The sequence below is a fragment of the Podarcis vaucheri genome (genome assembly GCF_965113315.1).
Source record: "Podarcis vaucheri genome assembly, chromosome: 10".
NCBI classification, from domain to species: domain Eukaryota; kingdom Metazoa; phylum Chordata; class Lepidosauria; order Squamata; family Lacertidae; genus Podarcis; species Podarcis vaucheri.
The window spans coordinates 12815142-12830374 of NC_138748.1; the positions used below are offsets into that span (position 1 = coordinate 12815142).

Below are 15233 nucleotides of genomic sequence, written 5' to 3' on the forward strand. Positions count from 1 at the left end.
GGTAAATCTTATGGTTTAATTAGAACTTGCATGTTATAACTGGGATATAAGGTGGCCTCAGTGTGTATTAGAATGGGGTAATGTTACAGTTTTAGGTGTTCAGTTAGTGGTTATGTGTAAAAACCAAGAATGTTCTCAAGATCCATGTTGATTGAGATATGTGTGTGGACCTACTTCTGAGCACCAGCAATTAGCATCCGAAGAGTTAATTAACCTAGACAAATGTCCTAAGTGTGTACCAGCCTTTAATCCTAGTCAGTAAAAAAGTGTTGATGAAGTCAGGTAAACTCCTTTGTTAGGTGACGCCTGGGAGGATCAAACATTAGTATTTCAAAGTATCAACAGAACTGGCTGTTAGAATGCAAATGGTTAAAGGGGGCTTTGTATTTAGAAACAGCAGAATGTGGAGAGATGGGACCAGGAAGCAGAGAATGTTCCCTGGAGACTAAGATTGGCTGTAGAGCAAAAAGGATAAACTGGTGTAAGGATAAACTGCTGTGTTTTGGGATACTCAACAGAAGACTAAACATTGCATATGTGTGTAAAATAAATCATATATCCTGGGTGAACGCTTGGAACTCCCTGGAATTTTGCTATTTCTTGGCAGAGATTGGGGGTTGGCATCCAAGCTTTGTAACAATACATAAAGTGCTTTCTAGAGCATTTATTTTCTTTTTCTTTTTGTATATAGAACATTTAACCTACTTCTGTATATTATCGATTGGTTCTTTATAAGCAGATGTAAACATGTTGTGGGACAGGCTGCCCACAAAACCATTGTAAGATTGCAATACTGGGTTTAAGAATAGTTTTCCCGCCTTCATTTTGTTAACGGAAAATTCCGAGGGCTCTCTTGGACAAAACAAAGACACCAACCAGGATAACTTGGAGCAAAACAGCAGCCTGTAGGCTTGGCCTTTATTGAACTGTTGCAACAGGGTATTCCCTTCACTTGCAAGAGAGAGGAAAGACCCAGAACAATGGGCTGCAAGACCTTATAAAAACTTTTGAAATTCCCCTCCTCTAGGTCAAGCCCACCCCCAGAAACATCATGCATACATTACAGAAAGGAGGGGTTGAGGGAGGAGTTGTGGTGGTAACCTGAGTGTCCTGTCACCTGGCTTTCCCCCTGCCCATGAGTCACTTCCAGGAGACAAAGGAGAGTTTGCAGTTTCCTGCCCCCAGAGGGAAGATCTGATCATTGTCCTTTGTTTCAGTCTGTTCTGAATCCACTACCATATGCAAGTTCTTTGTCATTTTGATTGTCTTCTGTCTGGGATTATCAAGATTGACATAGCAACTGGGCAGGGCTCCTGTGGATGTGCTGGTATGCTGAAGAGATTATGGCTGACCAGAAACCAAGCCACCCTCCTTTGATAATAAAATAAAAATGGAACAGTGCAAATCCGATGTATGGTTGATTTTCTATGAATTCATAACAGAAATGTGGCGTATGTAGTGTGTGAGTGTGAGTGTGTGTGAAGTTTGTGCAAACAGAATGATTGGGGTGGGGGGGTTCCTGCTACAATTTAAATAGTCAAATTTTACACAAAAATTGGGTAGTATGGTTTATAACTCAGTAATCGTTTTCTAAAAAGAATCTGGCATCTGATGAATGTAAAACAAGTCTTCGTGTTGGCTTTATATTTACCTTTTCAGTATTAAGATTTTTTGTAGATGTGAAGTGAAAAGTGCCCTGATACTACATTTTTATATAAATGGAAGGTTTCCTCTTATTTATTCCAAGTATGACCACATCAGAACCTTCTGCTGCTTCTAAATATTTGTATGCGGTAATCTTTGACATATTTCTTTTACCTCTCTGCTTCGCCTCACACACACATTCCTGCTTGCTTCACCCTCCTATGGAATCTCATGACTGCTGTGTGTTTATCATACAGCTGTGCCAAAAGTAAAGGCTGAATGAATGAGATGGAGATTAAAGCCAGTAGTCTGAACCTGTATTCAATCACTGCAGTCGTGCTGTTTGCCTCCTGAATGCTGATGAAGTGTCATGAATGGTCCCATGTACTCTCATTCCAATATATTTCAGGCAGTAGTGATTATTGCTTGTACTCGGCTAAAGCTCGAGATAAATGGCAAAGCCTTGCTTAGCAACAGAAGGCTTCCTCTTATCTCTCATAGGATTGCAAACTTAAGGATGTGGCACTTCGTATAGAAGTAAAACTGACGGAGGAAAGATGCCATAGGCTCTTTGCTTTCCACGAAGATTTGAAACAGCCAACAGCAACATGAATCTTTGCACTTCAACAGGTTTACGTGTACAAATAATTTCTCTCTTTGCTAATGTAGCCCAGCCAAACACAATTTTATCATTCAATAAACAACTGCATTTTTTTAAAAAACCTTATCACTAAAATTGTTTCACTCTGATGTTTGTGTTAGGATTGTACGTATACACAACCCTCCATGCTTTGTTTTCTTTCCTCAGTGATACATAATTGGCTTGTATTTTTTAGCTGCAAAAAGTTCCATAATCTTAAAACGTTACATTATTTTGCCTGTATGCTTGTTTTACCTGCTTGCACCTACCAAAGTTTAAATAGGTGAACAATGCTAAAGCAACACATGGGAGTAAGTAGGAGATAAAAAGACATAGCTACACAACTTGGATTGCAGGTCCTCAGCAATATAACTGGAACACGGTTATTTCATTGTATTTTTAGTGCAAATTAGAAGCCTCTTTTTTGGTTTCTGTTTTCTATCTCCACAAGAGGGAGATAGGCAGAGCATGGGTTCAGTAATAATGTACTCTGCATTCCCACTTCATGTACATCAAAACAGAGCCCAGGCACGTCAGGGGTGAAAATCACTCAGTCTCTCGAAATCAAACAAACTTCCGCAATAATGGCTTTCCAGGGCTAATTGCAGACTTTTAAAAAACAAACAATTCTGTGACTTTTGCATTAGATAGAGTAAAATGTTTACACTGATTGAGCAAAATTCCACTGAGTAAATAGAATAGAATAGAATTTATTATTTATACCCCGCCCATCTGGTTGGGTTTCCCCAGCCACTCTGGGCAGCTTCCAACAGAGTATTAAAATACAGTAGTCTGTTAAACATTAAAAGCTTCTCTAAATAGGGCTGCCTTCAGATGTCTTCTAAAAATCTGGTAGTTGTTCTTCTCTTTGACATGTGGTGGGAGGGCGTTCCACAGGGCGGGTGCCACTACCAAGAAGGCCCTCTGCCTGGTTCCCTATAACTTGGCTTCTTGCAGTGAGGGAACCGCCAGAAGGCCCTCGGTGCTGGACCGCAGTGTCTGGGCAGAACAATTGGGGTGGAGACGCTCCTTCAGGTATACTGGACCGAGGCCGTTTAGGGCTTTAAAGGTCAGCAGATAGAGGCAAAGGGTTCAGATTATTAGATTACAAAACCTATTTTTTGTTGCTTATTTGCTTAACGCTCTAAGGATTCAAACAAGTATTTCCTTGACAAGGGGCTAAATCTCTGCAGGTACTAGTGAACAGTCTTTGCTTCATGATGTGTACGGTGAGGGAAAAAATTATAGGAATCCTGTATCCCCCCCCCCCCGAGTTTATATCCTGCCCCTCATGTGTTATGCTTGCAAGCATATACTACTTGGGTGAGTGGGAAAAGCAAATATGTAATCTTGAAAGCAGCAGGTGTGTGAGGAGGATTCTTGAGTGATGAGTGGCTACAAGATCCATTCAGTGAAAGGAGGATAATGCCATGTTGGCTTTCCCATATGATAAACCAGATGTTTATTGCTTCTAAGAGCCTGTTGTGGTTAAAACTTTTAGAGATTCAAGTGGAGGCAATATTATTATAAGGATAGCAAGCTCAGCAAGGCGGACAGATGATCCTTTGCTGCTTGAAGGGTGAAGTCCAATGTGAAGAAGCTTGAGTAGCTCTCCTTCTTACTTGATAAAAAGAAATCTTCAGTGCAGTAATTTAAACTGTTTTATACAGGGCTTTTTTTTTCCAGCCGCAACTCAGTTTTGACACTTCTCAGGTGGGCACCATTCCCATTCTAAGAGGTGTTCATGGTGAGTTCTAGCACCTATTTTTCTAGAAAAATAGCACTGTTGTTGTTTTTTAGATTTAAACTTCCCTTTAACTTATTGCTGTGTTTATCTGTTCTCTTGTTTCTGCTTTTAGTATCTTGTAGCCTACTTTGAAGGGAAGCAGGTGGCTATGTGGTCTAAACCACTAAGCCTCTTGGGCTTGCTGCTCAGAAGGTCAGCGGTTCGAATCCCTGCAATGGGATGAGATCCCGTTGCTCTGTCCCTGGCCCTGCCAACCTAGCAGTTCGAAAGCACATCAAAGTGCAAGTAGATAAATAGGTACCGCTCCGGCAGGAAGGTAAACAGCGTTTCTGTGCACTGCTCTGGTTTCGGTGTTCCATTGCGCCTGAAGCGGCTTAGTCATGCTGGCCACATGACCCGGAAAAACTGTCTGCGGACAAACACCGGCTCCCTCAGCCTGTAAAAGGAGATGAGTGCTGCAGCCCCAGAGTTGTCTGTGAATGGACTTACCGTAACTGTCAGGGGTCCTTTACCTTTACCTTTAACCTGCTTTGATTATGCTTGGAGAGAGGCATGGCAGAAACGAAGGAAACACTGGATTAAGCCATGGTGTCTTATACAATCACAAAGGATATTCTGGAGGGTTATATATAATCATAGGTATTTTTTGTTTTGTTTTTTTAAGGTAAAGGACCCCTGGATGGTTAGGTCCAGTCAAAGGTGACTATGGGGTACGGTGCTCAACTCGATTTAGGCCGAGGAAGCCGTCATTTGTCCACAGACAGTTTTCTGGGTCATGTGGTCAACATGACTAAACCGCTTTTGGTGCAACGGGACACTGTGATGAGTGCCAGAGCGCACAAAAACGCTGTTTACCTTCCCGCCACAGTGGTGCCTATTTATCTACGCGCACTGGTGTGCTTTCAAACTGCTAGGTTGGCAGAAGCTGGGGGACAGAGCAATGGGAGCTCACTCCGTCACGAGGATTTGAACCGCTGACCTTCTGATCGGCAAGCCCAAGAGGCTCCATGGTTTAAACCACAGCACCACCTGCTCCCCTGCCTTTATCTTTACCTATATATAGTCATATAACCATAGCAACAGCATGGGAAAGTTGGCCTTCAAGTTCCTGCTGAGGTCAGCTTTGCAAATAAGTCCACAAAATCCGTTGGCCTAGAGAAAGGTGAGGAGGAGAATCTAGCCTGCAGAAGCCAGCTGGCAGAAAATGGGTGTAGAGCTCTTCTTCTTTTGCAGCCTACTTCATTTCTGTGCTGGTCCTGGAAGAAGGAGTTTCCTTCTGACAGCCCACTTCATCTCTGCACTGAGACCAAAGAAGGGAGATATGTGGGACTTGCTCACTCACCTGCATAGAGATGAGTGAGCAAGTTGCCTATGTTATTGTTGCCTATGGCTACCAAGCTACTGCTTAAATAAGGTCTGGCTTAGATCATTTGCTTCATTTACCACAGCATATGTTTTCTCTTCTCTCTTTAGAGGATTGCTAATCTGTATGTTAACTTTCTTCCTTTTTCAAAACATGTTTTTTATTAAGTTTTACATAACAAATTTAAATTCCAACATTAAACATCAACACCATCATTTAGGATTCCCTGAATCTTTCGACTCCCCTCTGCGCTTCCATGGTTACCATTATCAATTTTTTTTTTCCAACTGCTTCCCTTATTTTCTCTATATTTATTTACCATAGTTTTTCATCCATTACAAGCATTATTCAAATCCTGTTCAAGTTTTTAGTTGTTTACTGCATCTGTATGTTAACTTTCATCTCTATGATTCAAATGTGGTTTAACCAATCAGTGAGTGATAGGTGAAACAGGTAGATTTTCTGTCAACAGTTTCGTATTTTTGCTGTCAGAATGGGTCTTTAAAACCAAATATGCACAGGACTTGTGCTCAGTCTTTTTGTATGGTATTGTTGAACTGCTACCACATTTATCACCCTGCTAGATTTCTGTTTCCAGGGCCTATGAACTTTATCAAAGAGGTGAAAGAAGCCAACAGTCTTCTTCTCCTTTTTAGTTCCATATGATTGTATCCTTCCTTTTAATCCCACTGTTATCAACTTTTATTTGAGATGGAGCATTATTCCCAATGTACATTTGATTATGCCATCATATGTAATATATCTGGCACAGGGACGTGGATGGTGCTGTGGTCTAAACCACTGAGCCTCTTGGGCTTGCCGATCAGAAGGTCAGTGGTTTGAATTCCCGCAATGGGGTGAGCTCCTGTTGCTCTGTCCCAGCTCCTGACAACCTAGCAGTTCAAAAACACGTCAAAGTGCAAGTAGCTAAATAGGTGCCACTGCAGCGGGAAGGTAAACAGTGTTTCTGTGCGCTCTGGTTTCCATCACGGTGTCCCATTGCGCCAGAAGCGGTTTAGTCATGCTGGCCACATGACCCAGAAATCTGTCTGTGGACGGCCTGAAAGCGAGATGAGCGCCGCAACCCGATAGTCGCCTTTGACTGGACTTAACTGTCCAGGGTCCTTTTACCTTTTTACCTTATCTGGTGTGGGTTAGTGTTTGTGGATGTTAGTAATAGGAGTAAATTGTTCTGTTGCTTGCCCTGAATGTATTTTTGCAGGTAGCCATTGGCAAAGGTGTGTGAATGATAAAGATTGTGTACATTTGAATGCAGCTCCCACCAAGGATTTTTGTAAGTCCTTGAGCATGTTTCCAACTAGTATGTGCAGGGCCTCTCAAAATATGACAGTGAAGTTATTTAATTTGGCCTAACATGATTGTAATTCCACTGATGGAATATTGGTAAAAAAATATAACTGAAAACCCTGTTGGAAAACTAGAAATATGTTCTTCCTTTCCATTTACCCTGTGGAAGATTTCTGTAAATGCTTTCTGACTGCTCTTTTTGAATAATGCTACTTTGGTGTTAAAATTACATCTTCGTTTTAAAAACTCTCAGTACTTTAGGTATAATAGTCTTTGCTTTTGTGTCTGGAGTGCATCTTCCTTTATTTTCTCCAGTTTTCATATAATGCTTTGATTAGGTGCAACCGTACAAGTATATTGCAGTACCTCATTTATGCTGAAACCTGTACGAGGTATGAAAATCCCTGAACAGAATTTGTAATGTATGTATTTGAGCAGTGCAAACCTACCTTTCTTTTCTGTTGCTAAATTCTAGGGAGCCTGTAGGCTTGCTTTTGCTTCCTATGATTCCAGCAGTCATCGGACTCATTTGATTAGAGATAGCTGCATTCAGTTTTAAAATGGAATGGTAATAGAATAAGCTTATCTCATATCAGCTGTGCAGTTTTGTTGGACCAAACTGACATAAATTTATGAAATCTGATGACAGTAGTAAACTGAAGCTGTCTAGCTCAAAATTGCAAAGGAAGTGATGGAGAAGCAGGCATTAATGAGCTGGGAATTTTTTCATCTGGAGCAGTAAACAAGAAACTACACATTTTAGAACTGGGCCTCAGATTTGAAAGCAAATGTTTATAAATACTGTACTGGACACTGCCAATATATTGACTGCCAGTACAGTGGTGCCCCGCAAGACGAATGCCTCGCAAGACGGAAAACCCGCTAGACGAAAGGGTTTTCCGTTTTTGAGCTGCTTCTCAAGACGATTTTCCCTATGGGCTTGCTTTGCAAGACGAAAACGTCTTGCAAGTGTTCCAATTATTTTCCACTCCCCCCTCTTTTTCTAAGCCACTAAGCCACTAATAGCCCTTTAGCCGCTAATCTGCTAAGCCTTTAATAGCTGCTAATAGCCTTTTAGCCGCTAAGCCTTTAATAGCCGTTAAACCGCTAATAGCGCTAATCTGCTAAGCCGCTAATAGGGTTGCTTTGCAAGACGAAAAAAATGCTAGACGAAGAGGCTCGCGGAACGGATTAATTTCGTCTTGCGAGGCACCACTGTAGATTGTGCTTAATGTAACAATCCTTATTCTTGCAAATAGCCACATTGTTAATGTCAAGTATGTGATATGTGGGGTACGGCATACCCCTCAACATTTCTCTGATGAAAGTTGGGACAACAACAGCAACAATTTTATTATGTATACCCTGCCCATCTGACTGGGTTGCCCCAGCCACTATGGCTTCCAACATATATAAAAGCATAATAAAATATTAAACAACTTCCCTACATAGGGCTGCCTTCCGATGTATTCTACTAAAGATTTTAAAGTTACTTATCTCCTAGGCTCGAGAGTTGCATAACTCCATACCCTCCAACATTTATCTGATGAAAATAGGAATGTTCTACCATACCCTCCAGCATTTCTCCAATGAATTTTTCCCAAGGAAAAGAGGGACATTCTTGGATCAAATAATAATAATAATAAGAGCTTGGATTTGATATCCCGCTTTATCACTACCCTAAGGAGTCTCAAAGCGGCTAACATTCTTCTTTCCCTTCCTTCCCCACAACAAACACTCTGTGAGGTGAGTGGGGCTGAGAGACTTCAAAGAAGTGTTACTAGCCCAAGGTCACCCAGCAGCTGCATGTGGAGGAGCGGGGAATCGAACCCGGTTCACCAGATTACGAGTCCACTGCTCTTAACCACTACACCACACTGGCTCTAAATAAAAAACCGGGGTGGCTTCTGTAAATCCAGGACTGTCCTTGGAAAATAGGGACACTTGGATGAGGAAATACCTAAATGTTGAAGAAGAATGGAATATTTCATCAAATTTTCATGTTACTTGTACTGCACTCAGAATGTTCAAGCATTAGAAGTCCTTGTTGTTGTTGCTCAGTCATTTAGTCGTGTCCGACTCTTCGTGACCCCATGAACAAGGGCACGCCAGACACTCCTGTCTTCCACTGCCTCCCACAATTTGATCAAACTCATGTACATAGCTTCGAGAACAATGTCCAACCATTTCTTCCTCTGTCGTCCCCTTCTCCATGTGCACTCCATCTTTCCCAACATCAGGGTCTTTTCCAGGGAGTCTTCTCTTCTCATGAGGTGGCCAAAGTATTGGAGCCTCAGCTTCAGGATCTGTCCTTCCAGTGAGCACTCAGGGCTGATTTCCTTCAGAATGGATAGGTTTGATCTTCTTGCAGTCCATGGGACTCTCAAGAGTCTCCTCCAGCACCGTCCTACTTACTCATTATCTCCACACACTTACTTTTACACAGTGGGAGAGAAACAGGGCCATAGCTACTAGCTCATCCCTGACATAATGTTCTCATGGGCCCTACCTTACATGTAGATATGTCCACAGAGGGACAGCTATGTGCATGCAACTGTTTGTGTGTATAGAATTTCTGCTGCCTGGGTGACACACTGGCTTATTATTATTATTATTTTAACAGTACCCTTCATCCTAGGATCGCAGGGTGGTTTACAATGTAAAAACACAAAAATACATAGCATAGCAACAAACAAAACAATACCAACCCACCAAACAGTTTAAAGGCCACAGATTATTTAATTAGTCAAAGGCCTAACTTAAAAAGATAGGCAAGACTACCACCAACTGGCTATCTTTCAGTACTGTGCAAACAGCGAAAGATGTCACCAAAACATGTAGAATTTGAAAATATCGGAGTGTCTGAGACCTGGCTACCCTTCCAGAGCGGTGAGCACAAACAGAAAGTATATCAAAATTTCTTATCAGGTGTTCATAAAAGCCTGAGTCAGGGCTACTAATGGAATGGTGGCTAAGTGGTTTTACTTGAAAGAGATCAGTGAGCAGAACCGGTCTACGAGATGCGGACCAGAACTTTCTGTTTTGTAGTTTCTTAGCTCTTGCATGCCCCAATTTTTCATATTTATTGTGCTGTTTGTTTATGCATTAATCAATCAATAAATTAATTAATTAATCGGTTTGGTCACTGCAAAATTCTCAACTGGTAGCCAGGGGGCTGTGAGTTGAATTTTCTTTCAGTCCATATTTGGGAGCCTACAGGATCCTTCACCTTATGATGGTGATATCTCATTGGTAAAGCCTTGCAGAAGCCTTCTTTGGTGCTCACGAGGTCCTGCCCACAGCCACTGACATTCAGCTTGAAGCATCCTTTGGTAGCCAATATATACCATATTTTTTGCTCTATAAGACTCACTTTTAAGGGAAAATGTGTATGGAGCGAATGCAGGCTGCACAGCTATCCCAGAAGCCAGAACAGCAAGAGGGATTGCTGCTTTCACTGCGCACTGATCCCTCTTGCTGTTCTGGCTTCTGAGATTCAGAATATTTTTTTTCTTGTTTTCCTCCTCCAAAAACTAGGTGCGTCTTGTGGTCTGGTGCATCTTATAGAGAAAAAATACAGTGATAGGTTGTGGGATGTGTGGGGCTCTCATAACAGTTTGTCCAGTTTGCAGATGTGCCCACAGCCTCCACACCTCAAGTTGGCAATAAGGCTGGGCAATATATCAACGTATCATCCCAAACCAGATTGAAGTCCTTATTGTGATACCAGTTTCATAATTTTTGACCTGGCAATGTATGGTGAATCATGGTGTGTGTGGGTGTGGGTGTCTGCTGTGAAAAAAATCACAATGTGGGAAAAACTGTGAAGCCAGCCAATGCTTCTCTCGATTCCTGCAGCCCCTGTTAACTCTGCTGGCTAAGCTCGCCCCAGGGGCCATCGAATCACAAGAGCAGGCGCCAGCAAAAATCACAATGTTGGGGAAAACTATGAAGTCATCCACTTGCCTCTACATAAATCCATCCTTATATCAGATGTGATGATATATCAGAATATCGTGATGTATAAAAGGTAAAGGGACCCCTGACCATTAGGTCCAGTCGTGATCGACTCTGGAGTTGCAGTGCTCATCTCGCTTTACTGGCTGAGGGAGCCGGCATACAGCTTCTGGGTCATGTGGCCAGCATGACTAAGCAACTTCTGGCGAACCAGAGCAGCGCACGGAAACGCCGTTTACCTTCCCGCCAGAGCGGTACCTATTTATCTACTTGCACTTTGATGTGCTTTCGAACTGCTAGGTTGGCAGGAGCAGGGACCGAGCAACAGGAGCTCACCCCACCGCCGGGATTTGAACCACTGTCCTTCTGATCGGCAAGTCATAGGCTCTGTGGTTTAACCCACAGCGCCACCCACGTCCCAATCATGGTAATAAATCATGATGCTGAAAAGCAGATATCGCCCAGCCCTAGTTGGCAGCCTCTGCTCTGGAGTGTATATGTTGTTCATGCACATATGATATAGGCATACTTCTTAGTCTTCCTTAGCAAATCTGCAAAAATCCTGTATACAGTGGCTACTGGGATTCACTTCTTCATAGCAGATGTGATATCTGCAGGTAAAATTTGTTAGCAGCGAATTAGTCAAATGAACCTTTGTACATTTTGAGTTATAAAAAGAGCTTGTGTTGCTAGGCATCCAAATGACGGCACATGGGGAAAAATTAGTGTGTGAGAGTGTAACATAAGGCTGCATGTGCAATTCAGAGTAATACATTTCTAGATTAATATGAAACAAAGTTGTTTTTTAAAGGCCTCTAGAATGCTAAGTTCAAACAGAACAGAACCTCTTGCTGGCATAGGATCCTGTAAGAAAATGTTTCAATGTTCATTGTGCCTTCTATGACTAAACAAAGGTACCCCTCCCTGTAACAGGACAAAACTGCTTTCAGCCATGCAGGATTGCCCTGATAGTACCTCTAAAGGTAAAGGGCCCCTGACAGTTAAGTCCAGTCTCTGGGGTTATCTCTGGCTCATCTCGCTTTACTGGCCAAGGGAGTTGGTGTTTGTCTGCAGACAGTTTTTCTGGGTCATGTGGCCAGCATGTCTAAGCCACTTCTGGCAAAACCAGAGCAGTGCACGGAAATGCCGTTTACCTTCCTACCGGAGTGGTACCTATTTATCTACTTGCACTCTGACATGCTTTCGAACTGCTAGGTTGGCAGGAGCTGCGATAGAGCAACGGGCGCTCACCCCATCGCTGGGATTCGAACCGCCGACCTTCTGATTGGCAAGCCCAAGGCTCTGTGGTTTAGACCACAGCGCCACCTTCAGCCAATTGCCAATAGGTGCCTGGGATTCACATTTTCACAGGTACAGAATGCAGCATATTCCTGATGGTTTAAAAAAGTGTTATATTTGCAACAGAAGTGCATCACTGAGAAAGTTAAGTGTTCCATAAATGGAAACCATATTTAGAATATATTTATTGGGTTACAGCAAATAGTGTCCATGAACTAGCAGAATGGGCATCCGTTTGCACAATGGAACACCCTCTCTCTCACTTCCCCAATGTCCCTTCCAGATTGCTCCGAAAGGTTAGGAAAGCATGTACTACTGACCTTGTATGTGTCATTTAATGTATTTAATGCCCCCCCACGCTGCTCAAGTATGGAGGGTTCTTATAAATGCCAGAAAGGTGGTATCTGCTCTTTCACGTTCTTGTGCAAATTCAAATTTCTGCTGCTATATAACTTTCAACATATTGCAGATATTAGCATAACTGTGTGATCCGGTCTACTTGCACCTGCACTTCATTCCTATTTTCAGATTTCCCGACGATTAAATGCATTCTGCCTGTGCAGGTTCACATAAATAAAGTTAACATTATATATTCAATCATGAGCCAATAACTGGGGGCTCTGTTCTGTCTTGCAGGAGGCAAACATAAAACACCTGTTTAGGGGGAAAGTTATGTTTTTATCGGCTCTACATTAAGAACCAGGACATAATCTACAATCTAGCAGCTGCAACAAAACAAACAGTGCCATCCTCCATTTTTGTTTTTTTAAAAAGCTTACTGGCGGGAGGGGAGTTACTTTTTTTAAAAAAATAACCTAGTTAAACAATCGCTGCTTAGCCACCATGGTTAGAGAGCTCCAGCAGAAGTGGGACTTTGTGTGCACACTGGGAACTGAGCCCAGTGTTACCCAGGCAGCATGCAGCCACACATTGTGTTGGTGTAGGGTGGGTGGAGCTGAGCAAACAGACTATGGAAGCCAGTGATGGCCAAACTTGGCCCTCTAGTTGTTTTGGGACTACAATTCCCATCATCCCTGACCACTGGTCCTGTTAGAGATTATGGGAGTTGTAGTCCCAAAACAGCTGGAGGACCAAGTTTGGCCATCACTTTCTCTTACAGTGCTGTTTTGATTCTTTGCCTTTCTGAACTAGGTTGATTGGGTTGTTCTGTTGGTTGATTGTTCCTATCATCATCGTCGTCATCATCATCATCATCATCAAACCTTTTACTGGCATCACATCCAAGCATCCAAACATCCAAAACAAATCAATACTGAATTACCACTCCCCCAGTGGCACAAAAGATTTGCTAAAAGAAAGGAGGCAGATTGGTCTATCATCACATCTCTAGGTCTCCGGGGAGATCAGACGTCTGCAGTGTATTTTGACGACAAAAAACCAAATAGAGATATTTAGCCACTAACTTGGTGAGCTCCTGATCATTCCCCAGTAATATAAAATGTATGACCTCCAACTCTAGTTTCCATTTGGGGATGCAGAGTTGATCTAGAAATTGCTGACGGAGATCAGCATATAGTTTACTATTAAGAACCATATGTGTAAGTGTTTCCACCAGGTGGTCTTCACATGGGCAAGTTCTTTCTCCTTCCACCCTGCCTGAGAACCTTCCGCAAAGGAGGTTTGATGGATTTGAATTAAACCTGTCCGGTGAAAATGACCTCCTTTCTTGAGGGTTAAGCAGAAACTCAAGGTAATTGTGGTTAGTTTCATGTGTCCAAGAAAGTTGAAAGTTGAAAATAAAGTGGAGAACATGTTTTCTCTGCTGCTACTGTTAGTTCTTGGCACTCAATATCCTAGTTTTTATTATAGCCTTGGCAGATGGTAGGGACATTGGTCACAAAAGTTCCACTGACAGCCTCAGTTGCTGTACCTTCTTGTTAAACTGTTGTAGCCCTGGGGAAAGAAAGGGGCCTAACAAAACTTCGCTGTTCCTATCATTATCCCTGTTTAGTTGGCCACTTTGGGCAGCAATGTGTTAGAATTTCACAGGGCAGAGTTTGGGCGAGCATCTTTAGGTACCTTTATGGTGAATGGCGAGACCAGGGACTAACTTTCCAGGTTTGCGGGGCCTCTTGTCTTGGTAAGGATCACCTTGGGGGCAAACCCCCCTGAGAGTGAATGGGTCAAGAAGGCCTCCCTATCTACCCTCAGGCATGGGGCTGATAAAAGGAGGTGGTAGTGGAACCTAAGGCAATTCCCCTTTTCATGTAGCAAGGCAGGCTTCACCCAAAAGTGAGGTTCCCACACAGTCACACTGCAGATAATTTGTATAAATTTAAATAAGCATGCCCCCATGTTTTACCCAAACTTTTCTTGTGTCACGCCTTTTTATTTCATAGCTGTGGCCACTACAGGCAACCCCAGTTTGTGTTGGAGTTGTGTTCTGGGTCATTGTGTGCTTGCACGAAATTGTGTGCAATTGAAATATTCTGCCTCATTCCACTCCCATCCCTCCCTGCTCCACTCTTTTAGTAACATCTTTTATGATGTTTCCAGGTGGCTTCTGTGTTCAGTGCTGTGCACATGTGCACAATCGTACACATATCCTTTGCGCCTAAAATGGGGTTTGCCTGTATAAGGTTTTCTGTCGATATAATTTTTTGCCTTAAAATTTTTTTAGAGTAGTAATCCTATTGTTTTTTTTAAAGGAGTAGTAATATAGAAATATTACGGGAAAGATCTCAAGTTGAAGGGGGCGATATTTTATTTCCTGAGTAATTCCTATTGCTTAGAATTGTTTAAAGCAATTACATATTTTATGCTGATGTTTTGTAACAGAAATAAGACTGAAGCAGAGTAATGATGAAGCTTTTAACTGGCTGCAGTTTGTTATTTTTAAACTGTACTGCGTTTCACCAAAGTTGTGGAGGTATGGATCCATAATTCCAGGTATTTTGGATAAAGGATAGGTAATTCTTAACATACCTCTATTCCCTTTGAATACTTTTGTGCTTCTTGCACAAGTGTATTTGAAATACATCTTTTATTTTAATCACTACTAAAGTAGTTCTTTCAACAAAGTAAAAGTGATTTGTTCCATGAAACCATTTATAGAAAATAGTTTTCTGACTGGTCCAGACTGAAAGTTTTCATTTGGCTAGCAAAAGGAGCATATGTTGGTTACCTCTGTTTTTATTGTATCCATAAGCTCATTTTCCATTTGTTGTGGAGTGCCTGTGTGCCTGCTACGACAATGGATTGTGACTTTTTTTTCCTGTAATAGAGTGGCTATGGTGCATTCAGTGACTATGGTA

The 15233-nt window shown here is 42.1% G+C and overlaps 1 protein-coding gene across 11 annotated transcripts in view; it reads left to right on the forward strand.

The window, feature by feature from the left end:
* The window catches only part of TAFA5 (TAFA chemokine like family member 5), a 354249-nt gene that overhangs the window by 150257 nt on the left and 188759 nt on the right, over nt 1-15233 (forward strand). The gene's annotated exons all lie outside the window — the stretch shown is intronic.